Below are 27276 nucleotides of genomic sequence, written 5' to 3'. Positions count from 1 at the left end.
TGCAGCCAAAAGAACTATTTCTTTTTCTAGAATTTTCTAAATATACAAGTAAAAAAGAATTGTGAAGCATGTATGCATCACATAACATTGCAAATCATGACATAATATAATGTAGTCATCTTTTTTGTGGAGCAGAATGTGTATGCCATGTTGCTTTCCCAGAATATTTATAGATTTCCTGAGAGTGACTAATTGTTCTCCAAAATTATATTTTTAGTTGCCTTCTCTGTATCCACAGCTCTAAGAAACTGAAAAAATGGAAGCCTGTTGGCACAAGTATCAATGAACTCCCATCTGTTGTTAGTGGTTTCATTACAAAAATGTGTGTATCTCTAGAAGAAATTTTTTAGAAAGAAGCCATTTCAGCTCCATGTCAATCGATAGCTTTACAAGTAACCCGTCATAGTTGATTTTATATGAGCTCAGCAATCTTACAAAAACTCTGCTAGGATATTACATGTATGAGAAGACTCTAAGAACACAAACCCATGAACTGAAGCTAATGAATTATCTATGGATTTCAGTTCGGATTTCCCAGGTTTACTTCAGAAGATGAATATATTCAGAGAAATAAATGCCATTACTATTTTTTTGTCTGCTAGCAAATGGCAATATCAATAGATTTGTCTTTATAAGATGTAAACATTGCTTTACCTAGAGTAGTTGAGAAAATTTTAATCATCAGAAATAATGTAAATTCCAGTCATGTATTTATGAAATATATTGATATTGTCCGTCTCTATTTATTATAGTGTGCTACAAAGTCTAGACAGAGTAATCACACATTCTTTGTAAAGGCATGGATTGCAAAAATCATTGAATTTGCTGTAGTGTCAATCCCTGGGTCTCATTCATTAATTTTTTATAGTTGATTTTACATTCCTATGAAGAAGAAATAATTAACAACACCTTTCCACCCTTCTAATTTAACTGGAATCTTGCATGTAGAATAACAAATAATGTTTAATTTGACCATTGAGCTACGTCTTCATTTGCCCATTTCTCCATTCCAATTTAAAATGCAAATATTAACAATTTCAAGTATTTCCTCTCTAAGAACATCTCATAGTGATGCAGCTTGTGTCACTATAAAAACATCAATTTCCAAATTCTCATTCATTGCAGATCCTCATCTAGTTGCTGAATAAAAACAGTATCTCTAACCCTGAAGTTTTATTGTCCATTAGCTTAAATTCAACCTGATTTTTAAAAATGTAGAAGCCATTACTAAAAATACCAAATGTAAAGAAAAACAGAGCTAACATGTGACAAATCTAAGTGAGCTGACTGACATAGAATGAGGAATCTATTAAATCTTCAAAGATTAAGTTTTCTGCAGCCCCCAACCTCCTTTGCTCTAGGCAATTCCAAATATCTAGCATTAATCATGCATTAGTTCCTCTTACCCCAGCTTCCTCTCCCATACCTCCTAAAATGCAGCATAACATTTATTGCCATCCCTGGAACTGATTTGGTGCACACTACCACTCAACAGAAGAGTTTATATTTAAGTTATGGACTCTCCAATAGTTTAAACATGTTTATTTTCCTCTTGCCTTGCTCTTAGTCTTGTCCACAGGAAATTTATTTTTGCCTGACAGCCATCCATTTATAAAAAGTTGCTTTGTACAAACTTCTTTATCTTCTTTGCTGATGGTCTCATTTTCTTTGCGGTCTGTTCGTCTGTATTGATATTTTTCTGTGTGATAAGAAGGTTATCTATCAAATGGCAGTAGACTTACTGCCAGTAGTGGCAGCTGTTCAATTTTAGATGATCTTCTGAATCATAACTTTCCTAGGGAAAAGACACAGTGTATGTGCATTAAATGTGATTATTTTAAAATTTGCTTATTCACATAAACAATCAGAAATTTAGCTTTCCATCTTCGGGACAGAAGAATAACTCTCCATAAAAAGAGGTCTTGCATTTTTCTGATGACGTTCACTCCAGGCAGCCTAACAGCTTTCAATTCTGTCTCCACCACTTATCTAGCATTTGACTTTGGGCAGGATACTAAATTTCTATGTCTTCATTTTGCTCATCCCCAAAGTGAAGATAAAAATATTACCGTCTTTGGGAGTATTGTTAGCAGGATTGAGTGAGTTAATATGTGTGAAGCTCTCAGTTGGTGCCTGGCAGGTAGAAGGCACTCCATGAAAGTCGGTCATTCTTACTATTGCAAGAATAACTTTGTCTTAACGACAATCAAAACATCATCTTGGGTTTTGTCTGTATGACTGATGGACTGGCATTTTCATCACATCAACCATTATTTAGGATAGGATAATCTCAGTTGTTGAGTGATATTATTACAGAACTTCAGTAACATTCAGTAAAGTCTCAGCAACACTATTCAATAATATTGAAGAAGCGTATCACCTTTTACAGTCAATTTAAATAACCAGGAAACTGTAAACAACCACACTTTTTCCAGAGTTGTTTTCCTGATGGGGCATGCAGAACAGTACAATTGCTACAATCTACATCAGGTGTGGGCTCTTCTCAAAAATGTTAAGTGTAAATATAAATATAGGAAAGTAAAAAATGTAAAGGCTATTTTATTGTATGTGTGTGTGTTATGAAGGTATTCTGACAAAAATTGAAAACGTTTCTCTTATTCCATCAGATGCAGAAACAAAGAAAGCAGTCCTATAAGTAGTATGGGCTGCTTCATACTTTGAGATATAGAAGTCCAGACAGGTACCTAGTTACATATTAAGGCCAAGAACAGGGGAACTGTTACTGACTCCTCTCTTTCCCTCTACCACATCACCCAGCTGCGCTCCTACTTACTGCTCATTCAACCCTGTTGGCTGCAGACTCTAAGTGTCTCTTAAACCTATCCCCATTGGTTATTCTCAAGGATGAAGCTCCACCATCTTGAGCTTGGATGACTGCAATAGTCTCCTCAATGGTGTCCAAATTCTATCTTCTCACCTAAAACCATAACCAGAGAAATCTTTTTAAACCTGTATTTGGGGCATGGTCCTTAGAGGCTTAAGCCTTAAGTGGCTTCCTATTGCCCACCCAATGAAGTCTCCAATCTTCAGCTTGACGGTGGGGCCCTGAATAACTGAGCCCTGCCTCCTGGACAGCCTGGGTCTCTCTTTGCTCTGCTCACTCAGTCACGTTGGTCTTCCTATCCTGGAGTGTGGCTCACTCTCCACACCATCGACTGTTCAATTGCTGCCCACCCTTCAAATCTCAGCATCAACACTGTCCTTTGATACAGGCCTTTTCTCGCTGCACTGGCACCCCCTTCATAAACACCTGCCATTTCTAATCACACCAACCTGTGCTTCTCTTTTTGTTCACTCCACGTGGGATACTTGTTGACATTTTCTCCATTCGAATATGAGCTCCACGGGGGCAGGCACCATATTTGTCTTGTGGCAGATGTTAGCCTCTGATTGGGCAGAATATCTGATATATAATTTTCAATGCTCGTTGAATATGTAAATAAATTTAGAGAATGCCTAGATAATTTCTTAATACCCGATTACTGTATTTTGAGATGGCTTGCTGAACTGGTTTAAATTTGGATCTGAATAATGCCAGACCTACTTAATTAAATGAAATTGTAAATAATTCAGTGAAGGTATTTGACCATGAAATGGAAATATAATGGAGTTGTTAAAAACATAGTCACCATGGCTGGAATGCTGTGTTCAAATACTGCCTGTGCAACTTAGATGTGTCCTTGGGCTAATTACTGACCTCTAGTTCCTCCGTTTCCTCAGCTGTCAAATTATTGTGAGAATTAAACACATGAAAATATCTAAAGCACTTAGAAGCATAATAAGCCTAATAGTTCAGACCCAGTCATCTAAAAGGAAAACTCTCTTCTCTTCTTCCATCAATTGGATGCTTGTCTTTCATATTTTCAAGCTAAAACATTAGATAATATAAAATTATAAAATTGCACAAAGTAAAAACTCTGAAAAATTTTTCTATGACCTTTCCTTTGACCAAATATCCAGATTGGTCTGGTCTGGACAATGTAGGTGTTTGGAGTCTATGACAACATAGCACATATACACTCCACCCAGTCAGATGGACGGAACAAATTAATCTTGGTGTCATCATCCAGAGTATTTGCCCATCACAGGTTTTCTCTTTTCACTCACTGAGCTGAGTATAGACAGTCTCTCAGACACTTCCAGATTGTCCATGGCAGGATATTTCCTACCTGGACAGCAGTGGGTGGCCCATTGAAGGGAGAAACCAAGCCTTTTGTCAGGATTCTTGATAAGCTGCCGTTATCTGAGCAGAGGCTTTTCCTTTTGACCTGACAAAAATGTCTGTATATGTCTATTTTCATGTATTTTTATGTGATAATTTCCTATTCTACCACCTTAAGAATTCAAAATAATCTTTCGTGGAAAAACATCAGGAGCTTAACAAAAATCACACTGAGTTACAGTTTCTGGTTTTTCTAAAGAACAAAGCCTTATTAGGTTCTTAAGTATGATTCAAGAATTAAATCAAATGAAATCACTAATTTCCGCCCCCCTCTTTCACTCACCCCAGACTGCTTTATAGAGGATGTAATCCATTGCGATGCTACTAAAGGGAGGACACATCTTCCAAGGTATATTCACTCCTAAAAAATGATCAGGTTGGTTTGGATAAATAACTTTGAAGTCTTTATAGTTTAAAGAAGCTGCATTTAAAGTACAAGATTATAATTGGCCATTTCTGTCAAACTGAAAAAAGATCTTTTCGCCATCAATAATCCACTTTAGGTATATAGTGATGCAAAAACATTTCATCTTTTAAATTGATTGCATATTAGCACATTTTGGTCAATGAGTTTATTTTTTCTTTTTATTTCCAAAGATGCAATAAGTAAGAAAAAAAAGCTTTTAAACAGGCTTTTAAACAGCCAGAAATGACATGATTTATTTGCATGAATTGCACATATGGCTGAAGTTCTTCCTGTGCCATATTTTCAATACATTAAAATATTTTCTACATTATGATGTTTTATAAAGTTATTCTCAGCAACTCTGGGGAATATAGCTATTATATCCTTAGGAAGATGAAATGATCCTCATTCTTCTGGGAGTTCAGTGTTATTAAAGAGGTTTATAAGCACTAGATATGGAAGCTAAAATTGTTTACCTTAGTCTTCTTTTGTGTTTGCAATTAAGCATCGTAAAAATGCAGAAAAGAGCAGACACAGGCAGTAATAAATGTAAAAATATTGTATAACTTCACCGTACTTCAAATGTATATTGTCCCATTTTGCCTTCAGAGTAAATGAACTTGGGAAATCATTATATATATACATATATACACACACACATATACTTATTAGATCCATAAATATATATGTACTTTTAGGACTGCTATATCAGAGGCAAATAAAGGGTTTGCTATTTCCCTGAATTTCCGCTACACACATTTTAAAAGCAAAGTGGGTTTACTAGTGGTGACATTTTAAAACAGGAACATTTGGATGATTTGAAGTGAACCAATTCTGAGACTCAGTCATTACCATGGCAACACCAGGGTTCAGAAGTCTTCATGTGGAGGCAATCATTGGGTACTCTTGCGTAAAGCACAGATGATTTAGTCCTGCTTTTGTCAGAAAGGTTAAATGGATTCTTTTAATAAACTGGAAAATGTGCCAATAAGTCCAATATCCATGAAAGTAGATATCACTAATGGTTCATCAACCTAAGTCTTCCCACGAAGGGTTCAACTTCCTTCAAAGCATGTGGGAGAGTCATTTCCCCCCATTTCTGAGATGGTATGTTGTTAGCCTTCCAAAAAGTGAAGGACACTAATTGATTCCTTTATTCAATTTTACAAATCATTCCTTGTGTATAACTTTTGCTAATAAAGCGAAATAAATTTCCTACCTATTCATTCAAAATATTCCTGTATCACAAAGGTTAAGGAAGGGACAAGCATAAATGTTCCACTCTCCCGCTTGATGGAGGAGGGTGGAGGGAGAAAAACAAAACAAAACAGAGCAGAAACTAAGATGCTTTGAGAAGGCTCTCACGACGTTTTATTGACTGAGAGCCATCACCGACAATGCCTTCTCCACTTATTTATTTGGGCACTTTGCTTAAGGAGAATAAAATAAACTCTTGGTATATTTCCATTTTTAGGGTTAAATTAGATTTTCTGTAACAACATACAAATATATGCAATTCACAGTCATCAAAGATGATACCTGTTGGTGGTGGCGGGATAGAACAGACTTTAAGCTTAAAGCTGTGTGTACACTGCTCTTGACCGTGTAGTATTTCCAGAAGACCTTATCAAGTAAGAGGCTTTGCATAATTCCGTAACTGTGTGTTTAGAGCTTCCCGAGGAACAACCACAGACTGAGAGTCTCTGGGACACGAGCACAGCCATAGCTTCCAGTCCTTCCTATGTGTGTTATCTACAGGGTGGTCTTTATTCCAAGTGAATCATTTCCATCCTGTACACCAGTACATGTGCTGAGCACACTTTCATAGACCAAAAATAGAACTGATGATTAACAAAATTCCCCCATAGGATTTATAGAGGATTGGGAAGAGAATTAGAAATGAGGCTGAGTTCACCCCACGTGCATTTAAGAGGGTTCAAGACTTGCCTTCCTCCAATTTACAGACATCCACGGAGAAACCAGTGGGCACAAGTACAAGCTAGTTGCAGAAAAAGCAGATAATGTCTCAGTCCCTATATAGCAGGAAAGATGGTCATGCCATTTATGTATAAGAAAATAGTTCATTTTCAATATAAGAAGTGTTTAAAACAAAGTCTTCGATAGGACCAAAGGATACTATGAATGCTGGGAATCAGGGAAGAAAAAATATTTTTTGTTTATTAACCTCTCTTAATGTAATGAAACACAACTATCAAATCTTAACAAGAAATGGAACATGGTCTTGTTATTATTTCTTTCCACATCATGATATGGTTTCTGTGAGCCAGGAGTCCACGGATTCCTTATGGGGGCTAATAAGGTGTCAGCTGGGCTGTGTTCTCAGCTATGCAAGAATCCACTTTCAATCTCATTCAGGTTTGGGGCAGGATCAGCTTGCAGCTGCATGATTCAGAGCCTCAGCTGTTGCTGTTTGTTGACGAGATACTGGCCTTGGCGTGGGGATGTTCCCAGCATGGCTGCTCACATCATCAGACCAGCAAGAGGAGCCTCTCTCTTCCTTCTACCAAGATGGAGCCATACACAGTACAACACAAAGCCTAATAACTGGAGCGACATCCGTGAAGAAGGAAGGAAGTCGGTGGTCTTGCTTGCATTCAAGAGGAAAGGACGTGAAGGTTAGGAGCGTGAGGGCCCCCTGGCTTCTATTCATCACAAGATCTACCATCCCATTTTACAGAAACAGTGTCTGAAATGATGGCTTGCCAGAATTCCCATGGTGAAAGACAAACCCATCTTTAAACACCAGCCTCTGGGCCTCTCTTGACTCCACTGCTTCTTCAGTGCAGGGCGTAGAAGACAACCTTGAGTCATGACTCATGGAAAATGGTTAATGTCCTCCCAGATTACTGAACAATTCATTCTTCACTTTCCAGAGTTCTTCCAAATACAGATTATTGGTGCTGCACTAGCAATGTCCTGGAAACACTCAGCTTCTCAGTTCAGCTTTCTTTTTCCTATAATGAACTTGATTATATATGGCTAAGTTTTAGATAGAATTTTCAGTTAAGCTTTTTCTTGTAATGAACTTGATTATATATGGCTAAATTTTATATAGAATTAAAGCCAAAAAACTGGAACTCTTGGTGCCTAAGACCAAAGGATATTAGTGTAAAGAGAGTGGAAATGAGATTGACCAAATGGTATAAATTTTTCCAAATTTTGGCTGCCAACATCCTAATTTTATTTTAAATGACATCGTTGGTATATTCCCAGTATATCAAATAAGTAAACATGATTTCTGATTCATTCATTCACTTAACATATTCATTGAGGGACAATTCTGACAGGCACATCTAGGAAGCTAAGCTTGGACATGATAAGGTCGCTGGCCCTCAGGATGTTTTTGTTCTACTGGGGAGATAGGTAATAGCCAGCATGTAATGTGATTTTGTGTGTGTGTGTTTGTGTGTGTGTGTGTGTATGTGTGTGTGTGTGTGATTTTAGGAAGTAGTAAGTCATCAGAAGAAAAATAAAACAAGATAGGTAGATAGAGAGTTCCCTGAGAGAGGGTAACCCTCTAATTAAAAAGCCAACTAAAGACTTTCCTCTTAAAAAAATAGCATTTGAGCAGAGAGCTGGATAGAGTAGTGATAGAATGAGCTGTGTGTTGTTCTGGGGCAGGTATGTTTCAATAGAGGCAAATGCAGGTGTTACCACCATGAAGGAGCAGACTGAAGTGGATACAGGAGGTATAGACAGCTCTTTTGAAATGTGTTGTGAAATTGTAGGAGAGGGTTTATAATCAGGGAAGGTTTTGTTGATGATGTAATTCTTACGATGAAAGGTATTACAACATATTTATGAGGATATAAAAATGATACCAAAGAGAAATAATACTTGATAAATTAATAGAGTAAGTGAAAATGTCAAATGCAAAGGCATTGAACAGGCACATGAAGATGAAAGCCATTTCTCATACAGTATTGGATAGGAAGACAGGTTCAGACACAGGAGCTTGGCAGCCCTGATGGAAGGCTGGATTTCTCCTGAATGTTTCCACTTTCTCAGTGAAATAAGAAGCTAAGCCATCAGCTGAGAGTGAGAGAAGAAAAGATGAGACTGGAGAAGACAGACAAAGTTGAGAAATTTATTGTTTGTTAGTGAGTGAAAGACCAAATTAAAGGTAAGATTGCTGGACAGAGCCAAAGGTGCACTTCTATTTTTCCAACCAGAAATCTCAAAGGTAATTTGTCAGAATGATTGGGTATCTTCTTGTAGCCTTATTTACCTGCTCTGGTCTAGCCAGGGTGGTGTTTGGCCAAGCTCATCTACTAGAGAGAGAAGGGTCAAGGCAGCTGTGAATATAGCCATGGGAGAGATTAGTGTGGGAAGGGGCCACTGGCAAAGGTGGGGGCACTACGAACAAGGGAAGGACAGGGAGTGAGAAATGCTGAAGGCCTTGAAGCATCGTGGAAGAGGCATCTAGGGTGAGTTGTAGAGGCCAGTGTGGAGCCTTCTCAGCTGGTCTCTCCCCTTTCCTGGACTGTCCACTCTGAATGGCCCTATGCACAACACTTGTGACTCTTGATAGGGAAGAAGCTATTGTCAGTATCTATTTTAACTGGGTGATAGCAGTAGTAAAATAGTTGATAACAGGGTGTGTTGTCACCAGTGAATTAAAAAATGATAGAACCATCAGAAATCTGTTTTAAAACAACAGAGGTAAAAAGAGGAAAAAAAATGTGCTTGTATCACAGGAATACCACACTCACCCTCAATGCCCATTTTCTATCATTCCAAACACATACTAGAGATCACTTGTCCAAGGCAGAATAGACCAGTTATGCTTTAGCAGAAACCTGAGGTCATTAGACAGATCTAATCAAACCTGTTACTGTTGTGATGTGCAAGACACACACACAAATGCCAAACTACAGAGGTGAAAGAAGAGGTCAAATCTCAAAATCTGAGGATCTGACTGAAGAACTAGCTAGCCTTGAGAATAACTCTTTGAGTAAATGGAATGTTGATACATAACATATGAGTCTGAAATTCAAGAGAACAGGTGGGGATGGAAACATAAATTTCAGAATGTAAATATGAAAGTCATTAAAAGCTACAAGACCGAATGGAATTAGCGTAAGAGTGAGTGCAGGCAGAAACAAGAAGAGGCTCAAGAACTGAGCCTTTGGTGGCCCCATGTTATAAGGATAAAGACAAAAAGAGGGAAAGAAACTGAGAAGGATCAGCAGAAAGTGTGAGGACAATGGGAAAGCTGGTGTCTTGAGAAGCAAGTGAAAAATGTATTGGAAGGAGAAAGAAATGGGGTAAGTATTCTATTCTTCTTCTTCCCCATTGCTACCTCCAGACCATTCATTTTCCACAAAAACTCGCATCTATATACAATACTTCTACAGCACAGAAAGGTGAGACATGGATGTGGATTTTGATTTTAGGTTTTAGAAATGTAGAGGTTGTTGAGTGCTTTCATAGTAATAGATTTGATCACAGAGTAGAGGTGAATTTTATTAGAATAAATCTAAGAGAAGAGTTGCAGGAAAAATAAACAAGTACAAATAACTATTTCTGGGGCATTCTTCTGTTTGAGAATGGGGGAGGACATGAGCTGGAGAACGATATGGGTTAACATTTTTTTTTAAGATGAAAGAAACAAGAGCATGTTTATACACTGAAGGGAATGACTTATTAGTGAAGAAAAATGTGTTAATGCAGAGGAAAATGGGAAACTTAATTGAATGATGTTCATAAGTGGTTGAATAAGACAGAGTCTAATGCACTTTGCGGGCTGGGCCCCAGCGAGGAGCATGGCCTGGCCACCCACAGCAAAAGAAGAGAAGGCGGAATGCACAGACCCACATTCAGTCCGTTGAGGGAGCCTGTAGGAACTTTCTGACTGCTTCTATTTTCCATCTGAATCAAAAATCAAGAAACCAGTTTGGTGAGAGAATGGAGGAGGAGGTGTTGGAAGTTTGAGGAGAGGAAAGGTGTGAAAGAGAAATGTAAAAGAGGAGAGTGAACAGGGAATATGGTATGGGTATAGTTGCCAGGCAGTATTAAGAGCCCTTTTGAGGTTAGTTATCATGAACTTAAAGTGGGACCTGCCAGCATGGATGTGTGTATTTCTCCAGCCATGATTAGTTTCATAAAAGGTTGTACAAATGTAGGTATGGAAGAGACAGAAAGTTGGTTATACTTAGCCAGTAATGTGGTTTTTTCTAAGCAACCATGATGAAGCGAGGAGAGGATAAACATTTAGGGTGTACACCAGGTAGTACCTGTGCTTAGGGGCCATGGAAATTATTCTGCATGAAGGGAAAAGTGAATTGGCAAAAGAGAGAGTAAAGGTATGGTAGGATTAAAGGGCTGTGGGTTCCTGTAAAGTCAAAGGGTTCTAGAGGGAGTGAACTAGGAAGATGGTGTCTGGAGACAAGGATACTTGATCCTTGGTCATGACCACAACTAAGAAATGACCATGGGAGCCATGGCTAAGTTGAGTGAGGACAAGCTTATGAAAGGAGAGGATTCCCAGGAAGTGAGAGGCCTGGCTATTGAAAGGATCACGTATGTAAGAATTCAAATTACTAAGGATAATAGCAACAGAGCATGGGATCTGATAGCTGGTAAATGACAGCAACAAGGAGCAGGAGGAAGATGTGTGTGATATTCACAGGAGGGTTTTCATAGAGGGGACAGTGTCAGAAAGCGGGAATGAGAAGTAAGGAATCATGCACCTTCTCTCTAGGTTTAGTAGAAGCCTGTGAAATAGAAGCAGCCCCACCATGGAAGTGGACATCCAGCTTCCTTCCATTGCCGAGTGCTCCATTTCCTCTACAGCCCCCAGTCCAAGTTCCTGAGAAATGAAATGTGATTATCCAAGCATTTGTTTTGAATCTTGTCATGCCAGCTTGTGATTAATGACTCCTCTGTCATGTCGTCACCCACAGTCCCATGGTCTGGAGTTGCGAGCAGGAACTAGGAGTGGCTGGGGGGTTGTGATTTGGTTATGATTTGGTTTTGCCAACTATGACCCCATAGAGACTGCTGCCTTGTTAATTAATGTGAAATTCTTTTCGGAAAAAAAAATCCTGCAGTTAGGAAGTTATGTTGCATGCAAAAACATGAAAAATATTCTACATGTTTTTTTTTTTGATAAAATATATTATATTACAATTCTGTTTTTCTACCCAATTGGTATCTGGCCAACATGAAAGTATCTTGCTCAACAACAATCCGGTGAGAGGCAGTGTGTGAAACAAGAGTTCTGCGGTCTTTCCTCCTTCCTTTGTCCTCCTGATGGGCCTTCTTGCATGCACAATGTTTATTTTGGCTAATCTTTAGTGGTAGCCTGTTAAGGCTGTGCCTCCAGTGCTTCCAAACAGTCATATTGTTTATGGAGCATAAGAGCGATCACAATTAACTTGATTTGTATCTTTCTTAAATAGGGAACCATACTTAGCTAGAGACCAAGTAACTAGAACCAAATGTAATTGGAATAATGTGTTTACAGCACACTTTTAGCAGAAAGAGATATTTACTACTTTCCAGCTCAACACACACACACACACAAATGTTCACACATGTATGCGCATCCTACCACACATACACATAAAAGATTTAAGTGCTAAAAACCAAGAAAATCAAAACAGTTATTTAATTACATAATTTTAAGTCTACTGTACAATACAACAAACCTTGAAGTCCAGAATGTAAGTTTAGCTACTTAATCCTCAAAAAGAGTATAATCATTAAATTTTAGTTGTTTAAGTAGGAAAAAGAACAAATTGAAGCAAATAAGATGAAAACAGAATGCTGAGCTGTATTAAGTCATAGTAAGTTAAGCGTTCTGTTTCTTTAACAATACTATGTTTCAATGCAAGATGTTGCAGGAAGACTATCATAGGAGCTAAACTGTGATGAGTTTTAAAGAAGATATTACGTGGAATGCTAGCTGACTTCCTCTTCATATATTTGAAATTCTTTGCAGAATTACAACTTGTAATCAGAAACAGAACACCTGTTCTAGTCTAGGCTTGTAGAAAAAAGTGAATATTTATTCAGTATTTCTTTACAGACAAATGAAGTATATAGCTGGAAAGTCGAGTTTGTGTATGTGGCGCAGATGGAAACTTAGAGCTGACATACAGAAGCCAAGTAGGTGTGCAGCTCTGATCCGAACTCAATACATTCTTCCCTCCCTGCAGGGTGCATTGACTGGGAGCCTCAGGCTCTCTTCCAGCAGGAAGTGAACTAGGATGCAATGTCTCACCTGGCATATACCCTTTGATTCTTTTAGTTGTAGTTCAGTAGTAAACCTAAGTAAATGCAACCTCGAACCAAGATCATATTGTCATTCCCCCCAACCGTCCAACCTAGATAAGCCATGTGTTTGTTCCTTGATGCCACTTGTAAAGCAAATGAAATACATATGCAGAGCTTTTGCTTATTGCACTAGTGGAGTTTGAACTTTGTGCAAGCAAGTGCCTGCCAATTGCTTTAAGTGTTGCTGAAAAGTATAATAGTGGCCTGAGAACTGTGAAAAAGGGCAGTTTCCATAATGGCTTTGAACGATAACATTCTGTTGAATACGGAATAAGCGTTAAGCCTCTTTCTTCTCGTGGAAGACAACAATTGGATGTTATTTTCTACTTATTCTCTCACAAATAAAATAGGTGAAATAAACACGTGGATCACTTAGTACTATTCATTTACATTTGTCATGGTGGTTTTAGCTCATGGAATCTCATTAGCATTTCTCCTCATCTGCCATTGGGCATTTTTCCTCTGCTGATATGTAACAACAATCTTTTTAATGTATTTGGTTTGTAAACATGGACTTTTTGTCTTGTGTTTATGCTGTTGACTTTCACGTTAGACCATAAGAAATAATAACCAGAATTGTTATATAGAATAAGCAATAATAACTAGAATTTTTACATGGAGCATAATAACTACAATTGTTGTACATAGAATTGTTCCTTTTTCATTCACTTATTTATAACTGTTTATTAGAATTAAGGCAATAGTTATATTCAATAAATTAAAGACTACATAACATTTCCTAATGCAAAATAGTGAGGTCATCCCACTAACTATTACAGTCATCTGTGAAAATTTTCAGACTACTTGGTTTCATCGAAATGTTAATAATAGCTTTTTATTTTTTATAATAACTTTTCTTACATGATTCCTTTTGTTGTTCATCCAAACAAACCAATATCCAAACATCAAGATACTTTCAGACAACAACTCTGAGAGTTGTTCCCAGAAAAATTACATGCAGTAAAATTATCTTTAAAAGAGAAAATATACAAGGTCTCAGAGAGAATCTCACAGTGTTTAATTCTAATATAAGCAAAGAACAAAATTTTGACCTTCAAAAATTATTAACTTATTAAAAAAAAACTTTCACACCTTTGTCTCCCAATTTGTTACAAAGAAGCAAAAAGAAGCCAAAATACTGAAGCTAGTCCCCTGAAAAAGACATTGTTTTATTGGGTGATTTTCCAAAAAATCCCTGGAAAACTGTGGTCTTAAAAATTTATGACCTAAGTATATCAATCAGAATGAGCTTTCCTGAGGTTGATTTCAAATTTGTGAATAAACAGATAAATATTTGTCAACAATTTCAAATTTCTAGATCTTGAAATATTTTTGATATACTTAAAAAGACAAATTATCATTATTTCTTCATCGGCTGTTATATACTTTTGCTAATATGAATATTTTAGAGGACAAAAGGAAGATGGTGCAGAGACAATTTTTTATAACTTTTTCCCCATCATTGCCAGCAGTCTATGATTTCTTTTTTACGTCCATTTATTTGGCAAGAGTTGCTGATTTTATTGTTGCCATTTTTTTTTTTCCATGAAGAGCTGGAAGATAAAGCTATTCTTTAGTTTGCTCATCTGCAAATGGCATCCCATGGGTCCTTAACAAAGCACAGAAATGAATTTCAGATACCTGCCATAATTCTGCTGCTGCTGTCCTTAAAATAACCTTCAAAGTTGCAAATATTCTCATCCAAAATGGGATGCAGATTCATTACCTAATCAAGAGATTAAATAATTAAACAATTGAAAAAAATCATAGCTGCAGACACAGTATTATCTATATAATAGACCATTTAATCAGGAAGGAAACAACAACAACAGGCATATAAGAAAGCTTTAGGGAGCTGAGCATAGTAGCTCATGTCTGTAATCTCAACAATTTGGGAGGGCAAGGCAGGAAAATTCCTGGAGGCTAGGAGTTTGAGACCAGCCTAGGCAACCTAGTGAGACCCTATCTCTACAAAAAGTAATTATAAAAAATTAGCCAGGCCTCATAGCTACTCAGGAAACCTAGATAGGAGGATTGCTTGAGCCCAGGAGTCCTAGGTTACAATGAGTTATGATCATGCCACTGTACTTCAGCCTTAGTGACAGTGAGACACCATCTCAAAAAAAAAAAAAAAAAGTAAATAGATTTGCAAAGCATGTCAGTACAAGATAAATTAAAAAGCGGAAACTTTCTCCATAACTTGAAAAACATAAGAAAATTGATAAAATATATAAAGCAATGCTTTGAAATACACTTTAGAAGACTTTACATCAAGAAACAAACAGTGGTCCTTGAGAGGTCACAAATAAACATGAGTGCTACAATTTCCCTGGTTTAAACAATAAGACTTTCTAGGTTGTATCATGTGCAGGAGGAGCACAGGTAGTTTTCAGTGAAACCATTGAGATGAGGAGAAGATGACCAATGTAGCTAGAAATTTCAGGACAATGTTCTACAGAAAGGAGAACTCCAGAGACAGAACTGTCGTTATTTTCCAGAGCTCTCCTTGATATTCAGTTGTATACTAATCAGCATTTGCATGAGAAAACTATCAAAATGATAAAAAAAATCTAAAAATAATTAGAGTAAGGTGTTCTGCAGTCACAAAGAGAAAAGAATAATGCTTGTTGTCAACAGCTAGACGGGGAAACCTCACAATTCAATGTATACTGGATAGGTAACTTGGAAAAGTCTCCTGGGGTCGGGCATGGTGGCTCACACCTGTAATCCCAGCACTTTGGGAGGTCAAGGCAGGAGGATTACCTGAGGTCTGGAGTTCAAGACCAGCTTGGCCAACATAGTGAAACCCTGCCTCCACTAAAAATACAAAAACTAGCCGGGTGTGCTGGCAGGCACCTGTAATCCCAGCTACTTGGGAGGCTGAGGCAGGAGAATTGTTTGAACCTGGGAGGTGGAGGTTGCAGTGAGCTGAGATCACGCCATTCCACTCCAGCTTGGGCAACAAGAGCGAGACTCCATAAAAAAAAAAAAAAAAAAATCCTGGATTAAACAATGCTCCAGATTCACAGGCCTAAAGTACTTAATGTGTTAGCAACTAACATATGAATTCAAGAATAAAAGTAAAAAACATTTATAAGAATACAAAATATACAAAATGACCAACACTCGCTTTAGGGAAATTTTACAATTTGTGACTTGTAAAAATAAACCTTATCAGGCATGCAGAAAAGCAGATAAATAATAATAAACGAATAATAAAATCTATCACCTTAAACCCAAACTAACAATGGTGCTAGAATTTGTGGTTGAGAGCTTAAACACTCACTATGACAACATTCTGTGTTTTATCAAATTAGATAGAGATATGGAAGGTGTAAAAAAGATCTAAATCAACTTCTAGAAATAAAAACAACACTGATTCTGATGAGAAATTTACAGGATGGGATTAATAGAAAATGAGCCAATTCAGGAAATAAAAAAAGAAGTGAACTTGAAGACAAAGCAATAGAAACATTTCAAAATAAATCTAAGAGAAAAATATTTAAAAAGCGAAAAAAAATCAATGAATTGTAAGTAATCTTCAAGTGGGCTTATTTGTGTACCACTGGAGCTCCTAAAGAAGGTGAAAAATGGGGGCGCAGGAAAATAACTTGAAAGAAATAATGGTCAAACGTTTTCCAAACTTGACAAAAGCTATAAACCTGCAGACTCAAGAAGTCAAGAACCTCAAACATAAAAAAAGATACACTATAATCAGTTTGCTACAAATATAATGAAGAGAAAATCTTAAATGAAACCGGAGAAGAGAGACATATTACACAAAAAAGGAGTGAAAAATAAGAATGATAGACAGTAGATTTATCATTAGAATCAATGCAAGTGAAAAGAGACCTCTTTAGTGTACTGAAAGAAAAACACCCGTCAGATGAGAATTCCATATCCTGCGATATGTGTCTTTCAAAAATGGAAGTGAAATAAAGACTTCTTCAGAGACACAAAACCCTGAACCTGATAGAATTTATCACCAGCAGACCCACACTGCCAGAAGTAATAGAAGAATTCTTTCAGGTAGAAGAAAAATGAAATCATTGGAAACCTGGATTTACACAAACATACTGAGAACACTAGAAATGATAAACACAATGAGATGAGCACAAAGTTTTGGAGGAGAGGAAAGGAATTCCACTATTATAAGTTTTAATGTTATAGTTAACATAATATTACTTGAAATTAGGCTGTTATAAGTTAAAGATGTATATTATAAACTCTAAAGCAACCAACTGAAATCACATAACAGTGTTATATTTATTAAACCAAAAAATGTGAAAAAAATGATTATGAAAATGTCTTTTTTTCATCTTTTCTTGCTTTTTTTTAGATTAGTTTTACAACTAATATTGCTAGTGTTTTTCAACCAATCGAAAAGACAGCAAAAAAGGAGGCAAAGGTGAAAAAAGGAACACACATGAAAAGCAAAGCCAAATACACCTTGTTTACAAGATATGCCCTTTAACATTTTTAATTGATATATTGTAGTTGTACACATTTGGGGGTACCTGGTATATTCTGATATATGTATACAATGTGTAATGATCAAATCAGGAAAATTGATATCTATCACTTCAAATATTTATAAGTGTTCTATGTTGAGAACATTACAATTTTTCTCTTCTAGCTATTTTGAAATATACAATAAATTATTTTTAACTATAATTTTTCTACTGTACTATCAAATACTAACATTTATTATTTTTATCTAACTGTAATTTTGTACAAAGCAACTTCTTTTTATTTCTTTTCTTCACTTCCCTTTCTATTAATAGCTTCTGATAACCACCATTCTAGTCTCTACCTCCATCAGATCCACTTTTTTTAGCTCCCACATATGAGTGAGAGCATGTAATATTTATCTATCTGTGCCTGGTTTATTTGACTCAACATAATAACCTCTAGATATAAAAAAAGAATAAAATTCCATCACTTGCAGCAACATGGAAGGAGCTGGATTTATATTTGTATGTGTGTATATATATGAGTAATAAAAATAAAGATGTGGAAAATATACCAAATTTACGTTAACGTTAATCAAAATAAATCTGGATTGGCATATTAATTTAAAAACAGCAGATTTCACAGGAAAGAATATGATCACCTATTGTTAAAAGTTTGTTTCATAATGATAAAAACACTGAATTCATCAAAAGGACATAACATTTAAAATTCTTATGCACCTAACAGAGCTTCAAAATACTTTATTTTTTTATTTTTATTTTTATTTTTTTGAGATGGAGTCTCGCTCTGTCGCCCAGGCTGGAGTGCAGTGGTGCAATCTCGGCTCACTGCAAACTCCACCTCCCGGGTTCACGCCATTCTCCTGCCTCAGCCTCTCCGAGTAGCTGGGACTACAGGCGCACGCCACCACGCCCGGCTAATTTTTTTGTATTTTTAGTAGAGATGGGGTTTCACCATGGTCTCGATCTCACCTCGTGATCCGCCCACCTCTGCCTCCCAATGTGCTGGGATTACAAGCGTGAGCCACAGCGCCCGGCCCAAAATACTTTAAGTAGCGAATGACATCAGCATGATGACAGACTAAGAAGCTACAGGTCCTTTTCCCCCCAAAATGACACTGAGTTAGCAGCAATATGTGGACTAGAATACCTCTGTGAGAACTCTAGAGACCAGTTGACAAGCTACAAAATCCAGGCCATTGTAAAACCCAGAGAAGATTCCAGTAAAAAAAAAGTAGAAAATAATGTGATGTTTGACACATCTGTTTATGTCCCTTCCCTCCCACAGCATAGCATGTTACAACTAGGAGACATCCTCTCACACTGGCGTTTCTCTGTCAGGGACTAAACAAATGAATGTTTCATATATCCAACATTCTGGCATGTCTAGAACGGGTTGAGGACTTCATTTCTATCTAGCTTGAATTGGAGCATTGATGGGATGGGTGGCAGAATTTAGAAATTCTTGAAAATAGGCAAGCAGTAGGTTGGAGCTTCTGTTCTGCTGTCAGACATTGGGGAATGGGGGTGCAAAAGATCAGAAAAGATTTGAGAAGTCCTAGACCTCCATCCAGGCTTAGCGAGCAGGTCTTTCCCTGAATGAGGCCAGTGTGCAAAGACTAAAGAGAGTTTTTTTTTTTTCAAATGTCCAAATCCCAGCAAAGAATTACACAGCATACGTAAAAACAGGAAATGTATCCCATAAATATATACACCTACTTGGAACCTACAAATTTAAATTTTAAAAAAATTAACAAAAAAGAACAGGAAAACACAGTTCAAGGAAAGAAATTAATAATACTCCAGAAACCATTTAGGAAAAGACCACAGTTAAACATCATTCTCAGTGGAAAATACTGAAATATTTTTCTTTGTGACCAGAAATAAGATACGGATACTGCTCTTGCCACTTCCATTCAACATAATATTAGAAGTCCTAGCCAGAGCAATTAAGCAAGATAAAGAAATAAAGGGAACCTAAATTAGAAAGGAAAAAAGAACAGTATCTTTGTTCACAGATATCATGATCTTACATATAGAAACTCATAAAAGTTTTGCACACACATACAAACCTGTTAGAACTAATAAGTGAATTCAACATAGCTGCAGGATACAAAAATTAACAAACAAAAATTAGTTGTGTTCTTTACAATAACAATGAACATTCTAAAAGAGAAATTAAGAGAAGAGTTACATTTATGACAGCATCAAAAAGAATAAAAAACATAGAAATAAATCTACCCATGGAGGTGAAAGACTATACAGTGAAAACTACAAAGCAGTTCTGAAATATAATGACAAAGGTACAAATAAATGGAAAGACATTCTATGTTCATGAATTCAAAGACTTAATAATATTAGTAAGATGTCCACATCACCCAGAGAAATTTATGAACTCAATGCAATCCCTATAGAAATCTCAGTGGCTTTTTTTTCCTTGCAGAAATAGAAAAACCCATCCAGAAATTCATATGGAATCTCAGGGACCCTGAATAGCCAAACAATTTTGAAAATGAAGGAATTCAAAAGAATCACACCTCCTAATTTCAATGCCTATTACTTAGCTACAGTAATTAAAGTAGTGTGTTACTGGCACAAAGACAAAAAAAAAAAAAAAAAACCAATGGAAAAGATTAGAGAGCCTAGGAATTTACCTCCACTTATAAAATTAAATTATATTTGATAAGATTGTCAAGACTACTGAGTGTGGAAAGGGTCATCTCTTCAACAAATGATGTTGGAAAACTAGATATTCACATGCAAAAGAGTGAAGTTGGACCTTTATCTTTCACCATATGCCAAAATGAGCTCAAAGTGGATTAAATGCCTAAGTATATAACCTAAAACTATAAAATTTCTAGATGAAAATATAAGGGAAAAGCTTCATGACATTGGACTTGGCAATAATTTCATGTCTATGACACTCAAGTACATAAGACAAAAATTAAAAATAAACAAATGGGATGACACCAAACTGAAAGCTTTTGCAATTAAAGGACCCAATAAAAAGAGTGAAAATACAATCTATGGAATGGGGGAAAATATTTGCAAGTCATATATTTAATGAAAAGTTAACATCTGGACTATATAAAGAAATACAATGCAGCAACAGAAAATAATAAAAAAACTAATTACAAATTGCCAAAGAACTTGAATAGACATTTCTACAAAGATGATATATTAATAGCTAGCAAACATATAAAAACTACTCAATATCACTAATCACTGAGAAAAGTAAATCAACAAGATATCACCACATGCCCATTAGGATTGCTACCATGGAAAACAACATCAACAACAAAACAACAAACAAACCACAACAAAAATCACAGAAAATGAATCTTGGTGAGGATGGGGAGAAATTGGAATTCTCTTGCACTCCTGGTGGAATTTTGTAATGATAAAATCATTATGAAAATCAGCATGGAGTTTCCTTAAATAATTAAAAAGAGAACTAGCATATGATCCAGAAATCCCATCTTTGGGTACTTACCCAAAATAACTGAGAAAAGGGACCTGAAGAGATATTTTTACATCTGTGTTCTTAGCAGCACTACTTGAAATAGCCAAAAGGTGTAATAATCACAATGTCTGTGATGGATATGTACAGCAGAATATCAGTCAGCCTTAATAAGGACAAAAATCCTTTGCTACAACATTGAGAAAACATGGGGACATTATGTAAAGTGAAATATGCTAGTCACAAGATGACAAATATTGTATGATCCAATGTAGATAATATTAAAACGGTCCAAGTCATAGAAACAGAACGTGGAATGGTGGTTACCAGAGGCTGCAGGGAGAGTAGAAAGAGGAGCTGCTTAATAGGTATAAACTGAAATTTGCAAAATGAATATGTATGGAGAAGTGTCTCACCAAAATGAGAATATACTTGCTACTTAACTGTACACTTGGAAAATGGTTAAGATGGTAAATTTTGTGTGTTTTCTACCACAATAAAGAAATAGAAATAATATTAAGTAAAAGTTGATAGAACTGAGAAAAAGAACTAGACAATTCTTCAAATATGTGCTGATATTTTAACATTCAGCCTTATTAACTGATAAAAGAAATAGAAAGTAAGAATATAGAAGACTTGAACAGCTATATCAATCAAATTAATCTACTTGACACCTAGAATACTCTTTGTAACAATATAAGAATTGACATTATTCTCAAGTTCACATGTAACATTACCAAAATAGACCATATTATGGATAATAAAACAAGTCTTAATTTATTTCACATGATTCATATCATATAAGGTATGTTCTCTGGTGAAAGTAAAATTAAATAAGAAATAAATAACAGAAACATACATGGACATTCCCGAATTATTTGGGTATTAAATAACATACTTAGAAACAATCCATGTGTCAAATAACAAACCAAAATGGAAATATTAAAATATCTGAACGGAATGAAAATAAAAATTCATCATGTCAGGATAGGTAGGAGACTACTGAAGTAGCGCTTAGCTGAATGTATAGTACTAAACATCTATATTAGAAAAAGAAAGGGCTGCAAATTATTGACTTCACCTTCCAACTTAAGAAACCAGAAAAGAATCACCAAATTAATCACAAAATATATAGAATAAATGAAATAGTAAAAATCAGATAGTAATCAATAAAATAAAAATACAAACCAGAGAAATTCAAAAAAGTAAAGATGGATCTTTGAGTCAATCAAGGAAATTTATAAATCTCTAGCCAGAATGATCTGAAAAAAAAAAAAAAAAAAAAGCACCAAATTTCCAAAGAATGGGAGTGGCGTTACTAAAGATCTATAGATATTAGGCAATAAAGAAGAATGTTGTAAACAACTGTATGACAGGAAATATGACAACTTCGAAAAACGAACACACTTATTGAGAAAATACAGCAATAGTCACTCAAGAAGAGTTAGATTACTTGAAATACTCTACATTGTAGTTAAAAACCTGCCTCCACCAAAATTCCAGACCCAGATGGTTTCGCTGATGATTTATATCAAATATTTACAGAAAAATAGCAACTCTACCCAAGTTCTCCCAGAAAATTTAAAAGGAGAACCACTTCCCAACACATTTTGTGGCCTGGATTTACTCTGATATCATAATCAGACAATTACATTCGTAGAAACGAAAGCATAGACTAATATTCATCATAAGCAAAAATGCAAAAGTTCTAACAAAATTATAACAAATCAAATCCAACAATATACAAAATAATAACATATAAAAAGTAAGAGGTGTTTATTCTAACAATTAAGGTTTGGTTTTATGTATGAAAATTCATCTGAAATTACACACATTTGTAAACTGAATTTCCTGATAAGTATTCTTAGAAGAGTTAAGATAGAAACATCTCAATCTGAAAAATGGCATCAGAAATGCTTACAGCTAACATCAGACTTAATAGCGAAAGACTGAAACTTTTTTCACTAAGGTGAGGAACAAAACAGATTCAACTCTCACCACTTTTATTGAACATTTTTCTGGAATTTTCAGTCAATGAAATCAGGACGGAAAAAGAAAAAAATTCGCCAAGATTGGAAAGGAGGAAATACTACTATACGTACTCATTAAAACTCTAGGCTGTCTTTTTTAGAAATTAGCTAACTGTTTCTAAAATAAATACAGAAATGCAAGGCATCTAAAATAGTCAGAATATGTTGAATAAAAAAGACAAAGTTGTAGACCTAACATTTTAGATTTCAAGACTTATTATATAATGACAAATATGAGACCAAGAGAATGAACAGATATTCCAGAAGTAGATCTATACACATATGGACAACTAATTTTTGACAAAGTTTTACAGAAGATTAAATGGAAAAAGGATAGCCTTGAAATAAATGGTGCTAGACTAATTGGATATCCATATGTAAATAATGTATCTCTAATTCATACCATGCCTTATATAAAATATTAACTCACCAGGCACGGTGGCTCACGCTTGTAATCCCAGCACTTTGGGAGGCCGAGGTGGGCGGATCACGAGGTCAGGAGATCAAGACCATGGTGAAACCCCATCTCTACTAAAAATACAAAAAATTAGCCGGGTGTGGTGGCGGACGCCTGTAGTCCCAGCTACTCGGAGAGGCTGAGGCAGGAGAATGGCGTGAACCCGGGAAGCGGAGCCTGCAGTGAGCCGAGATTGCGCCACTGCACTCCAGCCTGGGAGACAGAGCAAGACTCCGTCTCAAAAATAAATAAATAAATAAATAAATAAATAAATAAATAAATAAATAAATAAATAAAAATAAAATAAAATATTAACTCAAATAAGATTTTAGAGTTAATTCTAAAATTACAAAAATTCTAGAAAAAGGAAACAAATTCTTTGTGACACAGATTAGGCTCAGATCAATAATAGAATAAATTGATATATTGTAATTCATCTAATTCATCAAAATTAAACTGCCCTTCAAAAGGTACCATGAATGAAAAGACAAACCACAGATTGGGAAAAACTGATTATCAAGTTATAGTAACGTCTAATAAATAACTTGCATTCAAAATATTTTTAAAATATTCTCAAAACTTTAAAATAACCAACCACCCAATTAAAAGATGAGTAACTGATTTGAATAGACACTTCATCAAAGAAGACATGTGGATAGCAATAAGCACATTAAAAGATGTTCAATGTACTTAGTAATTAGAAAAAGTCCAAATGAAGTGCACAATCTGATAGCACTATACACCTATTCGAATAGCTCAATTTCAAGACACTGTCCACACTAAATTTAGTCAAGAATCCTGAGAGAACTGGAATTTTCACACTACTGGTGACAAGATAAAGCCATGGAGTTACTTTAGAAAATAGTATGACGGTTTATTAACATTTTAAATACATATCTCTGTAGGATTTACTGATTCCCATGCTAGGTGTTTCCCCACAGGAAATGAAAACATATATCCATGCAAATATTTATACATACAAGTTCATACCAGTTTTATTTGTAATAGCGCAAATTTGGAAACAACTCAAATGTTCATTAACAGATGATTGAATATAAAAACTGTAGCATACCCATGCAATGAAAAACTACTAAGCAGGAAAAAATGAATGAAGTATTGATACACTCAACTATGTGAATGAATCTCAAAAAAAAAAAAACACACACACATTCTGAATGAAATAAGTCAAACAACAACAACAACAAAAGGTACACTGTATCATTACATTTACACAAACTTCTAGGAAATGTAAGCTAATAGATAAGGCCAGGAAGTAGATTAGTGGTTGCTTTGGGATGGGGCAGTCAGTATCAGTTTTAAGGGGTAAACACATGCCAAAACTTATTAAGTGGTACATTTTAAACATGTAAAATTTATTTTGTATCAACTTTTTCTTAATATAGCAGTTAACAAAAAGATAATTTTAACTACATTTATGACAATATTTTGGTCTGGGCTTCATGAACAATTACCTGAATGATGGCTCAAAAATCTCCTTTTGATATCTGATCAGATGAAAGAAGATAGTAAATGCTGCAACATGTGTGCCAGTGGAGAATTTGTAATTCTTTCCGCATAAATGTAACTTAAAGTTTACCAAGAGACTATTTGGTTTAATGTAATAGCCAAATAATCTTTTACAGACATTCATACTCTCACTCATTCTTCTGCACTCATCAAATATTTAATTAGATGCATGCTCTCTGAAACATGTATGTATATCATGTTTTAAAAATCAGATGCAAATTTTGTCTTTATACTCTGATAGGAAAGGATGTTACACAAATTATGTACAAACAACTAAATCATTTTAAATCCTTAAAATACATAACAGAGAGCTTGATACATAGGATATACTCAATAATAGCAGCATATCATAAACAAGAGTGATAAAAGGATAAATCCAGTATCATGGGGCATTTAGAGAAGGAAGATCTGTGTGTGTGTGTGTGTGTGTGTGTGTGTGTGTGTGTGTGTGTGTGTGTGTGTGTGTGTGTGTGTGTGTGTGTGTGTGTGTGTGTGCAGAAGGGGTATGTTTGAGGGAAAGTGTGAGTATCTAGAAAGCTTCCTGAATTGGATGACTTTGAGAACTGATTCAACGCTGCCCTGCATCACAGGGCTACAGGTAATATGAAGATGAAGCTAGGTAAATAGATCAGAAGAAGAAGAACAGGTTTAGGTCTGAATTTTATATTTTTCCTTTTTTAAAACAAATTGATTTCCCCTTCCTCTTCATTGTAATCTTCATTAATAGAACAGAAAATAAATTGAAAATACATAATTAAAATGCCAGTTTTATGGCATACATCAAAAAATGGAGGTTTGGAAATTAATTATATATGAGAAGAAAGCTACCTGCTGTTAAAAAATAAGAAAAAAATACACAGACATCACATAAAATTTTGCCACACCAGGTTTTTTCATAGCTTGCACAGCTTCTTCCTTTCATCACTGGACTCATTTTCCCACCTTCCTGACCCCAGTTTAGGATGCAGTTCATTCAGTGCAGTTTCTAGCTATAAGCTCTAGAGTATAGAAAAACATTCACATTACTCTGGGTGTTTGGTTCACGAGTTTACCTTGAGTATCAGGTTGGATTTTTTACTCGCAAATGTTTATAAACCTGCTATTGCATGCAACACACTGTTCTAGGTACTAGATGAGACATGCCAAATAGTGAAAATACTTCACCATCAATGGAGACTGCAATAGACAAATACGGATGATGGCGATAACACATCTACAATGTCGAAGAGGAAAAAAGTACTGAGTAAAGAACAGGCTTACTTCAAGGTTTTGCTTGCACCTTGTGGCAGTTCTAATTCCTTTTGCATATCCTGGAGGTGTTTACTAGCTTCTATATGCATATATTACCACACCATGAAGTAGTGTCTATATACTTGAGAGATGATACTTCATGCTTCTATTTCTTTAGAACTCTTTTTTAAAGGTTTAATGTTTGAAAATGTTAGTAGGTGTTATACGACTGCATATGTTAAGTGAATCTCCCTTGCGTAGTTGAATGGTGTGGGAGTGTACTGTTAAACCATCTGGTTGGTCCAGTTGAAAAATCCCTTTTACTTGATGAGATGGGGATGTAGGCTGAAGAGCCGGCCTGGTTGAAGAGCCATGGGAACACCCTCCTCCTTCCTTCCTTATTTCTTCTGAGGTGGAAGTGTGATGCTCCAAAACACAGTTCCTCTCTCTTCAGTTCCTTCTGTCCTTTTCTTAAGCTTAATAGTTCTGTGTTCTGGAAACCATTTCATTGGTTTTTGATTTTATAGTGCTCTCTTTACTCAGATGTACACAGCCAAGGGTACTGAGGAGTAAACCAAAGTAGAACAGTGTTACACCCCTTTCAAATTCATTCACACTTCCACCAGAGTGATATTTCACAGGTTTTAATATTATCAGGTGACTTTCCTATGTAAAAGCACCTAGTCACTCTCCATGACAAAGCCCAGCTCCTTGGCATAGCTTGTCCATATCTGTACCTCCCTACCTTTCCAGGCTCCTTTCCCATAGTCTTCTTTGTAGAATTCACTGCAGCCTAACTGCCTTCCTTCTGCCTGCCCAGAAGTGTACCAGGCTCACTCATGCCTTTGCTCACTTGGATGCCTCCCTAGATCACGTTTTCACCTCCCTTGTTCATCTGGCTCTCCCCATCCTCCTCCTTTCAGACTTATCTTTCTCGGTCAGCAAATCTGGAGAGCTTCTCCTCTTGCTCTAGGGTGAGCCAAGTGCCTCTTTCCTCCCTTTGCCCAGTGTACACACTCCTAAAGCAATGCATGATATATGTTACCCCATTAAATCACAGGTTCTATCTTGGCATCTGTGCCTGGCACATAACAGGCACTCAATAAGTATTTACTGGGCTGAAGTGAAATAAATAGTGTTTTAGATAATC

General features: G+C 35.9%; 1 long non-coding RNA gene across 1 annotated transcript; it reads right to left on the bottom strand.

The window, feature by feature from the left end:
* Positions 1 to 1527: 1527 nt before the first annotated feature.
* LOC116466507 (uncharacterized) lies at positions 1528 to 26933 on the bottom strand. Its single transcript, XR_009212999.1, has 4 exons — positions 26872 to 26933; positions 26157 to 26688; positions 2795 to 2938; positions 1528 to 1795 (listed from the first exon to the last, which is right to left on the bottom strand). It is a non-coding gene; the product is annotated as an uncharacterized LOC116466507 (long non-coding RNA).
* Between the last annotated feature and the right edge of the window lie 343 nt (positions 26934 to 27276).

Source organism: Hylobates moloch, unplaced genomic scaffold (genome assembly GCF_009828535.3).
Source record: "Hylobates moloch isolate HMO894 unplaced genomic scaffold, HMol_V3 SCAFFOLD_4, whole genome shotgun sequence".
NCBI lineage: Eukaryota > Metazoa > Chordata > Mammalia > Primates > Hylobatidae > Hylobates > Hylobates moloch.
Note: the sequence above shows the minus strand (reverse complement) of the source record. Positions and strands in the feature narration are given on the sequence as shown.